The sequence below is a fragment of the Tursiops truncatus genome, chromosome 7, assembly GCF_011762595.2.
Source record: "Tursiops truncatus isolate mTurTru1 chromosome 7, mTurTru1.mat.Y, whole genome shotgun sequence".
Lineage (NCBI taxonomy): Eukaryota > Metazoa > Chordata > Mammalia > Artiodactyla > Delphinidae > Tursiops > Tursiops truncatus.
This window is the reverse complement of record NC_047040.1, coordinates 50,073,524-50,084,710: the sequence shown is the minus strand read 5'-3', so window position 1 is coordinate 50,084,710 and position 11,187 is coordinate 50,073,524.

The following is an 11,187-nucleotide window of genomic DNA, read 5'->3' as shown; positions in this document are numbered from 1 at the left end:
TACAATGATAACATTAACAATAAATCCCAAAGTTTGAAGAAAACAGTTTCCTAGAAATCACTAGAAAAAATGTTGTCTACAGATACCAATTGTGTATTCCTTTTGTTATAAGACAGAGTCCTAAAATCATATTTTAAAAACTTCCTTCCCCAACGTGCAGCCTATTTTTTTTGGTTTTCATCAAGCTACACACACACACACACACACACACACACATTCCTTTTATAAGTGATTTTCAAAAGACCTTTCTTCTTTTTTTTCTTTTTGGCCGCACCACGCGGCATGTGGGATCTTAGTTCCCCAACCAGGGATAGAACCTGTGCCCCCTGCATTGGAAGCACAGAGTCTTAACCGCTGGACCACCAGGGAAGTCCCAAAAGACTTTTATACTTTAAAAATATTAATCAAGCTGATATTTAAGGAAATAATTGATACTCTTTTCTGTTCTGTCAAGATATAGGGTCCTTGGATGACCGTATCTGTATGGGTAAACTGTTAACTGTCCTCACAAGAAAGTTGAAAGAATTAGCAATTGAATGTTTATAAATTTTTTTGTTTCTTTGAAAGTTGTTGCAATTATTATTACAATAGGATTAAGTTGCAAATATTGAAGAAGTTACAGTGATAGCACCTAGCTTAGTAGTGGGCACTTGATTTAAATAAAAAATTGATGTACATTTCCAAATGATGAGTAGCTTAGAAATAAAATTATCTCACTATATAGTCCATATCCTTGGAATAGGTTAAGCACTTACTTGTATTTCAAGAAGACTCTTTTTTTTTTCAGTAAGTACTAATATATTCTACAATTCTCATTAATTCCAGACAAAAGAAGCATTCATTGAAACTTTACTTAAGAAGTAAATTTCCTTTTCAGTAGGGTTAAGAAATTGGGAAATCACTAGAATTCAATTCTGTGATCTCTTTCCATTCAGCAAGGATGGACAGCTGTGGACCTTGTTCACAAATAATACAACAAGCTGGCCAAATGCCACAAGTGTATGGCTCCTTGACATTGCAAATTCATGGTCAAGTTGAGGCTCAACTCCACTCAGACCGGTCAACGATTGGTCTTCCCATTGCAATACTTTGGTCAGAGGAACCTGGAGCAATTAAAGTCATTGTCTTTTATTATCTGTTAACTTTTTTTTTTTTTTTTTTTTTTTTGGCGCGGTACGCAGGCCTCTCACTGTTGTGGCCTCTCCCGTTGCGGAGCACAGGCTCCGGACGCGCAGGCTCAGCGGCCATGGCTCACGGGCCCAGCCGCTCCACGGCATGTGGGATCTTCCCGGACCGGGGCACGAACCCGTGTACCCTGCATCGGCAGGCGGACTCTCAACCACTGCGCTACTAGGGAAGCCCATATTATCTGTTAACTGGATATCATCTCTCCTAATCAATGGCTCTACAACTGAGCTGTATGAAAATGTGTTTTCTAAAACTGTATAGTGCTATACTAATAATATTATTTTGTTATTCTAAATTGGTCAGGAAAAACCTTTTAGTCATTCTGTACATACTTCGGAAACTTCTCTGCTTTTGTAAAATATATGTTGATAGCACAGGATGTGTTAGTCTTCCCCTGTAACACAGAACGTACCAGCCTCTCCTGATTCTGTAGCACAGAGTGTATGAGGTCTCTCCTAGCCCATAGCACAGGGTGTATCAGTCTTCCCTCAGTCTATAGCATGGAGTATTCTAATCCTCCCCCAGTCTATAGGATAGTCCCTTGAATTATCTTTACTTTAAATGATAAAGTGTTAAGTTGTATAATATAATTCATAGTTAATGAACATGCAGATATTCCAAACAACAAAAAAGTTTTTTGTTATTAGTGTTAGAATTTTATTTTCTCTTGTAATTTATAGAACCTCATACAATGCAACCCAAAGTAGACTTAGAACTAATGCTCTTAACAAAACTCTTAATAAATATTGGGCTTCTTAGGACCATTGGGTTATGCTTAGTACTACATACATACTATTTGAATGGATCTCAAGTAGGATAAACTGAAAGAAATACACACCAGGACACATCATAATTAATCTTCTGACAACTAAAGGCAAAGAAAAATCCTTGAAAGGAGACACAGAAAACACCTTCGCTATAAAAGAAAAGCAATTTGAATGACAACAGATTTCTCTTCATAAGTCATGGAGGCCAGAAGGACATGGCATCATATTTTTCAAAAGCTGAAAGAGAAAAACTGTCAAACTCAAATCCCATACCCACCAAAAACATCCTCTAGGAATTAGGAGAAAATCAAGACATTCTCAGATGAAGGAAAACTAAGAATTTTTGGCCAATTGCACTACCCTAAAAGATTGGCTTAAAATCATTTCTCTGAACAGAAACAAAATGATAAAAGAAGAAATCTCAGGAAAAAAGAATATGATAAAAATATGAGTGAATACAATAAACTTTCCTTCTCCTCTTGAGTTTCTACATTATATTTCATGGTCGAAGACAAAATTATATCAAAATCTGATATGCTTCTAAATATATGTAGAGAAACAATTATATTATAAATGGGTGAGGGTAATAGCTACTTTTGCCTGATAAAATGGTGGACTTTACTGATTGATTTTCAAATGTTGAGCCAAGGCATAAAGGTTTCTATAGTTCATTTGAAATGGTAAATTATGCAAAATTTAACACCCATTTACCATACTCCCAGAAAAATAAGAAAAAGAGAAAATGTTCCCAACTTGATAAAGAGCAGCCATAAAAAGAAAAACCTATGGCTAACATTATACTTAATGGTGAAGGACTAAATGCCTTCCTGCTAAGATTGGTAGCAAGGCAAGGATGTGCATTCTCACTATTTCTTCAACATATTGCTGCAATTTCTAGCGAGAGCAATAAATCAAAAAGAGGAAATTAAAGGTATACAGATCAGAGAGGAAGAAATAAAAGTGTTCCTTTTGCAGACAGCACTATTGTCTACATAGAAAGTTCCTAGGACTCTACAAAAATCTATAATTAATAAGTGAGTTCAGGAAGGTTGCAGGATACCAGATACATATAGTAAAGTCAATTATTTTTCTACATACTAGCAATGAACACTTGGTCACCAAAATTAAAAATACAATATTAGTTACAATCACTCCAGTGTGGGGAGAGAGAGAGAGAGGGAGGGTGATAGAGGAGAAATACTTAGTTGTAAATGTAACAAAACATGTATAGGACTTATATGCCCAAAACCATAGAATGCTGATGAAAGAAATCAAAGATCTAAATAAATGGAGAAATATACTCTCTTCGTGAATTGAAAACTCACCATAGTAAAGATGTCAATTGTCCCCAAGTTAATATACAAGTTTAATGCAATTCCTATCAAAATTCCAGCAAGAATTTTTATAGATATAGATAAGATTATTCTAAAATGTATATTGAAAGGCAAAGAACAAGAATAGCTACAACAATTTTGAAAAAGAAGAATAAAGTATACTTTATATAAAGTACTAGCTATAGTAGTATTTATGGCATAGCTAAAAGACATTATACAGCTACAGTGATCAAGACTGTGTAATATTGGCAGAGAGATAGACACATCGATCAATGGAACAGAATAGAGAACCCAGTACTATACTCATGCAAACACTCTAATTTTTAACACAAGTTCAAAAGCAATTCAATGGAGGAAAGATAGCCTTTCAACAAATGCTGCTGGAGCAATTGGACATCTGTATTTCTGTAGGGAAAGAAAAAAAGAAAAAGAACCTTGATGTAATCTCATACCTTCAACAAAAATTAACTCAAAATGGAGTATACACTTAAATGTAAAAGTATAAAACGTCTAGAAAAAATAGGAGGACATATTTGCGCTCCAGGTCTAGGCAAAAAGTTCTTAGACTTGACACCAAACTCGTGATCCATAAAAGGAAAAATTTATAAATTGGACTTAATCAAAATTAAAAATTCTGCTTTATGAAAGCCCTTGTTGAGAGGATGAAAAGATGAGCTACAGAGTGGAAGAAAATATTTGCAAACCACATATCCAAAAGAAAAGACTAGTATATAGAACATATTAAAAACCTCTCAAAACTCAACAGTTAAAAATCCATTTCATTAGAAAATGGACAAAAGACATGAAGAGATATTTTACAGAAAAGGATACACATATGGCAAATAAGCACAGGATAAGATGTTCAACATCATTAGCCATCAGAGAAGTGCAAGTTAAAATCACAACCAGATATCACTACATACCTATCGGAATGGGGTTTTTTTTGCTTGTTTTTAGAAAATTGTTTCCATACCTTATTTTATTTTATATTTTATTATTTTTTGGCTGTGTTGGGTGTTCATTGCTGCGTGTGACCTTTCTCTAGTTGTGGCAATTGGGGGCTTGTCTTGTGGAGCATGGGCTCTAAGTGCGGGGCTTCCATAGTTGCAGCACGTGGGCTCAGTATTCGCAGCGCACGGGCTCTAGGACGCGTGGCCTTCAGTAGTTGTGGTGCACGGGCTCTAGAGCACAGGCTCAGTAGTTGTGGCGCACATACTCTGTGGCATGTGGGATCTTCCCAGACCAGAGATCAAACCCGTGTCCCATTGATAGGCGTATTCTTAACCGCTGCACCACCAGGGAAGTCCTTGGAATGGTTAAAATGAAAAATTGTGACCACACCAAATGTTGGTAGGGATGTGGAGAAACTGAATCACTTATATGTTGCTGGTAGGATTTTAAAATGGTACAGCCACTCTGGAGAACAGCTTGGCAGTTTCTTTAAAAAGTAACCATTCAACAACCATATGACCAAGTAACTGCAATCCTGGGCATTTTCCCCAGGAAACAGATTATGTATATTAATACAAAAACCTGTGAATCGATATTAATAGAAGTTTTATTTGTAGTATCCCAAACTGGAAACAACCCAGATGTTCTTCCATGGAGGTATGTTTAACGAAACTGTGGTGCATCCATACCATGGAATATTTATTACTCAGCAATAAAAAGGAACGAACTATTGATACCTGCAAAAGCCTGGATGAACTCCAGAAAATTATGCTGAGTGAAAAAACCAATCTCCAAATATTAACATTGTGTTATTCCATTAATACAACATTCTGATATGTTGTATTACATATGTATCTACAAAATTATAGAAATGGAGAACAGATTAGTGGTTGTCAGGGGTTAAGAAGGTGGTTACGACAGAGGGGAAGTGGGCGTGGTTATAAAAAGGCAACAGGAGAGATCATTGTGAAAATAGAAATATCCCATATCTTGATGTATCAATATTCAGTATCCTGGTTGTGACATTGTACTATATAGTTTGGCAAGATGGTACCATTTGGGGAAAGCCAGGTAAGGGGTATATAGCATCTCTCTGCATTATTTTTTACTTCTTGTGAATCTACAAACATCTCAAGATAACAAAGTTTTATTTAATAAAAACCTTAACAAAAACCTCCAAGTACCTGACTTCATGAAGCTTACAAGCAGGGGGGGATAGATAATAATTTTAAAATTACAGAAGTATATAATTCAAATCATAACCTTGTCTAGTTATAAGGGAAAACTTTCCTGACTTTTGAGTGACGTTTGAGATCAGTGCTGAAAGATAAGTAGGAGTTAACTAAGCATGGGGGAGTGGGTTGTTGAAGATCTTCCAGAACTGAGGGAAGAACACATGTAAAGACGCAGGGGTGGGAAAGAGCATGACACATTGGAGTAATGAGAAGAAGGCTGAGAGGCTGGAGCGGTGAACAAGAGGATGTGAGATGGTGTCAGATGAGACTGAGTGGTTAGTCCAGATCAAGCAAAGGCTTGTGGGCAGTTTCAGGATTTTGGTCTTTTAGAGCAGTGGAAGAAATGGAAAGACTTTAAGCAGGAGAGCAGTTTGCTCAGAATGTTATTTTTAAAGGATAACTCTAGCTGTGCTTTGGGGCGTGGATTAGGGAGGGGGAGTAAGACTAACCAGGAAGCTAATTCCAGGTATCAGATGGCAAAGCTGGGATTTGGTTAAAGCAGTAAAAGTGGAAAGAACTGGATGCACTTGAAAGGTATTTAGGAGGTAGAATTCATAGGATTGGATTGCTGTTGTAAGGCGGTTTTAAAGACCATTTCAAGATTTCATTCTTTAAAAGCTAGATAGCTGGTGGTGCCATTCTCTGAGATAAATATTCAGGTTTTACATTAAAACCACAAGTTTGGCTTTTTATATTTGATTTTGAAGTGATTTTGAGATATCCAAGTGGAGATGTCCCATAGACAATTGGATATATAAATTTGGACGTCAGAGAATGATTTGGGTTGGTGGTATGAATTGAGAGTCAATAGGGCAATGGATGTGAATGCCATCATATAGAGAAAGAGTTTAGAATAAGACCAGATCATAAGACTGAGCCTTGGGAACAACATTTCTAGGCTAGGTGGGGGAGGATAAGCCAAGAAAAGAGACTTAGCCACATGGTCAGAGAGGTAGGAGGGAAACCAAGAGAGTCAAAGAAATTAGGGAGAATTTCAAAGAGTGTTTACTGTTAACTAATGCTACTGTGAACTAATGCTGAAAATCTTGGATTTAGCCTTATGGAGGTCTTTGGTGACTTGGCAAGAGCTGTCTGGTGAATTAATTGGGGAAGAAGACAAGTTAATTTGTTAAAAGCTATGTAGTAAGCTGAATGACATATAGGAGCATTAGGATAAATTTCAGTTATTGAATATATTTTATATATAATATATATCACTGGGTGAATAAGTCAATGCATTGTAGCTACTATTATTTCCACTATTCAGATTAAAAAACTGAGTCCTAGAGATGTTAATGTCATATAACTATTAAGTATTTAAAGTCAAGATTTGCACCTGTCGTCAGCAAAATGCTACTTCTCTAAATGAAGACATTATCAAGTAAGGAAAGATTAATTTTTTCATTGATTTTTCACTCTTATTTTTTCCAATAAGCTGGGACAGAATGTATGACCTTTGAATACCCTAGAATTTAGGCTTATTGATTGAAAAAAAGAATTTAATTATGGAAAATGTCAAAATACACAAAATTATAAAGAATATCATAATCAATTAGCCATCAACAATTATCAATTCATGGCTTTTCTTGTTTAAAGGACACCCTCAACTATCATGCTCCTCCCCTGCTTCTGCTCTCCCTTATCTCAGTAGATTATTTCAAGGAAAATCCGAGACAAAGATTTTTCTAAAGTCAATCCTATTTTTTTTCAGTGTTGCCCATTTTTTCTGCTGAAACTTCCATGGGGCTTTCAAATAACCAGTTAAGCCAATCTGATAGTTCAAATATAAAAGCAGAAAATAAAATTTTATTTATAACATATTTATACTTATAAAATATAATATATAACACCTGAAAGTTATGTTTTTTAGAGCAGTTTTACATTAATAGCAAAATTGAACAATAGGTACAGAGATTTCCCATAAACCTCTGCTCCCACACATGGTTAGCCTCCTCCTTTATCAACATCTCCTTCCTTTATCAACAATGGTGCACTTGTTACAAGTGGTGAAACTACACTGAAATATCATTATCACCCCAGATCCGTAGTTTACATTAATTTGTATTCACTCTCGGTGTTCTACATTCTATGGGTTTGAACAAATTTATAATGACATGTATCCACCATTATAGTATCATACAGAATAGTCTCACTTCCCTAAAAATCCACTATGTTCTGCCTATTCATCCCTCCCTCCCAAAGTTATGCAAGTTTTGATGTTACCTTTTTACTTCCAACTGGTGATAAAAACCATTCATTTAATTGATTAATAGACAACAAGTGAGTCAGCTAAACTGATGTATCTTTTGATGTTTCATACACCCTTTCTGCCAGCTGTTTACTGTAATGAAATGATAAGAAAAAACTCATAAGTTTCCAAATGTATTATTTATTTTTAACTTATAAAGACACAGCTTTGGTCATCATTACTTAGAGCAGTGAGATAATGCTAATATAAATAACGGATTTGTATTTTTCTGGGTACAATCCCCACATCTTAAACACCACGAAGCTCTTTTGGAGATCACTTGTCTGTGGGCCCTAGGAAATCATGATTCCTCTGTGTGCTTTATGTGACATCACAGTCTACGTGACGGACAGCCCATGCTACACCAGCTGCCAAAGGCTGAAATGATCAGAAAAAGAGTGAGAAGATGTCGCCTCTCCTCGCTCTCTTTACAAAGGTGACAAACTCTATTCTTTCTCTAAATTCTTACCAAAGGTGGATACCGTTTTTCTTCACTTCAATTAAAAAAATTCTTTGTTTTTATTTTTAAAATAGTCTAGGAGTGGGATTTAAGAATTTAGGTTTATATACAAATACTGCATATTAATAGACATTTATAAATAGGTTGATGAGTATTCAGTATGTATGATAGATACACAGCGGTTTGACTGAAAACATATCAAATATATTGAAAATAAATAAATTTTGAGATTTCACATATTTCTCACTTTTTAAAAATTTGTTTTGTGTTTAGAAGAAAGTTGAAATATATATAGCCCAGAGCTAATTTTCAGGTTAGACTCTCTATAGCCCTAGGTACTTTACCCAAGTGTTTCAGGGGGTTACTTGGAGGCGACAGTTGACAGTTTGGGGGTAAGAATACTGAGTTAGGGGTGCTTGCATTTTTCCTGTTTTTTATTTTTCCCCAACCAGAGTGGCTCTGTTGTATGTATTATCTGTGCAATACCTTGTTAAGTGAAAGCGTTCTCCATCTAAGCTTGAAAATCAGTGGTCTACAAAAATAGCACTTTGATGGAATCATATGTCACTGGAAGGCAGCATTCAGGGAACCACAAATCCAGAATAGAAATAGGGAACAGGTGTTCCACTTTATGTGACATTTTATTTACTATGTTCAGAAAAGAAAGTAGGAAAACAAGTATTGCGGTTAAGATAATAATATTCATGTACAGAAGAGTATGATGAACGTGCAGTATTTCTATAGAGTGTAGTTTAACAAGAAACACAAAAAGGTAAAATGGTACCATACAATGTTACTCAGTCAAGATAATCCAAGTTATAAAAATCTCATTTTACCAGAAAAAGGATAAACAGAGCTACAAATAGGTCTTCATTGTATAATATATATAAGCCCTTCTAATAGAATTAATGTGCAAAATTATTATTTTAAACATCTGAAAACATGCAACATTGCATCAAATATGTTATATCATATAATTACATTTTATTCAATGTTTATTATTATTAATTTAGAGCTTATCATTAATTTGTTCATTTATTTACTTTTTCAACATAGGTTTATTGTAAAGTGATAGAAATACAGAATAGAAAAAGTTATGATCCTGTCCCCAAGAAAATTCATCTAACGGGGCTGAAAAGAAAACTTACAAAACAAATATCTTGGAACAAATGAGTTGCAGAAATGTGTTGTACATTTTGAAATGAAATGATGATTGAGGGCTGGCAGGGCTGGGGCAAGTTTCATGGTGGAAGAGAGCTGCTACTTGTGAGAAGGACAGGGATTTGCAAATTGCGGTGGAAAGTAAAGGGATGCTAGGCAGGGAGATTGCTGTGAGCAAGGAATACAGTGTGAAGATCTTTCACAAGAGGCTGAAGGCTTGCAGGGGGGAATGATGGGAGAATTGATTGGAGCAGAAGGTTAGGGTGAGAGGGTGAAGTGACTATTTTCAAAGCCATGGTTCTCAACCTCCCTTAGTGAAGGCAGGGTGACAATGTATATTCCTTTTAGGGTACCTATTGAAATCACTAAAAAAGATGCTCCTACCCTCCTCTTTCAGTTTGTTCGGGCTGTTATAACAGAATACCATAGACTGGGGGACTTAAAAACAACAGAAATTTATTTCTTCACAGTTCTGGAAGCTGGGGAGTTCAAGATCAAGGCACCAGCAGATTTGGTGTCTGGTGAGAGCCTGCTTCCCGGCTTACAGACAGCATCTTGTTGCTATATCCTCACATGGCCAAAGGGGATAGGGAGCTTCTGGGAACTCTTTTTTTTTTTTAAAATAAATTTATTTATTTATGGCTGCGTTGGGTCTTCGTTGCTGCACGCAGTCTTTCTCTGGTTGTGGCGAGCGGGGGATACTCTTCGTTGTGGTGCACGGGCTTCTCATTGCGGTGGCTTCTCTTGTTGTGGAGCATGGGCTCTAGCCGCGTGGGCTTCAGTAGTTGTGGCATGCGGGCTCAGTAGTGCGGCTCACGGGGCCTAGAGCGCAAGCTCAGTAGTTGTGGCGAACGGGGTTAGTTGTTCCGCGGCACGTGGGATCTTTCTGGATCCGGGCTTGAACCCGTGTTCCCTCCATTGGCAGGCGGATTCTTAACCACTGTGCCACCAGGGAAGCCCATGGGAACTTTTTTATAAGGGCACTAATATCATTCATGTGGACTCTACCGTCATGACCTAACCACTTCCCAAAGGTCCCCACCCCCAAATAACATCATACTGGGGGTTAGGATTTCCAACCTATGAACTTTGGGGGACATAAATATTCAGTCTATAGAACTTTCCACCCCAAGAGATTCTTTATTTAAAAAAAAAATTTTTTTTTTGGCCGCAGCCGGTCTTAGTTGTGGCATGTGGGATCTTCACTGAGGCATGGAGGATCTTTCATTGCAGCACGTGGGCTCTTGGGTGCACCACCCGGGCTTCTATCTGGTTGTGGTGTGTGGGTTTTTCTTTCTCTATTTGTGGCGCGCGGGCTCCAGGGCGCCTGGGCTCTGTAGTTTGTAGCACTCAGGCTCTCTCGTTGAGGCACACGAGCTCAGTAGTTGTGGCGCCAGCTCAGTTGCCCCATGCGCGGCATGTGGGATCTTAGTTCCCCGACCAGGGATCGAACATGCATCCCCTGCGTTGGAAGGCGGATTCTTTATCACTGAACCACTGGGGAAGTCATCCCATCCCCACCCCCAAGAGATTCTGATTTTCCTCTTCCATTGCTGCCTGGGTGAGAATGTATATAGTGTAATGGAGGACACTATTGGTTGGCATGTGCTGCACACGTGAAGTTTGTGGCGTTGGGCTGCTGTAGGGAAGAGGAAGTCAGTGAGGGTTTTGGACAGCTGACTAATGTGTACAAGGAGGGGAGCATTGGCTAGTGGTGTGTTAGATTTGGTGGGAGAGACTGAAGGCAGGGAGATGTTAAGAGTTGGCTGCAATTGTCTAGGCATTGAGGAGAGAGAAAGAATAGGATTTGGTATTTGAATGTTTGATGGAAGGGAAGGTGGAA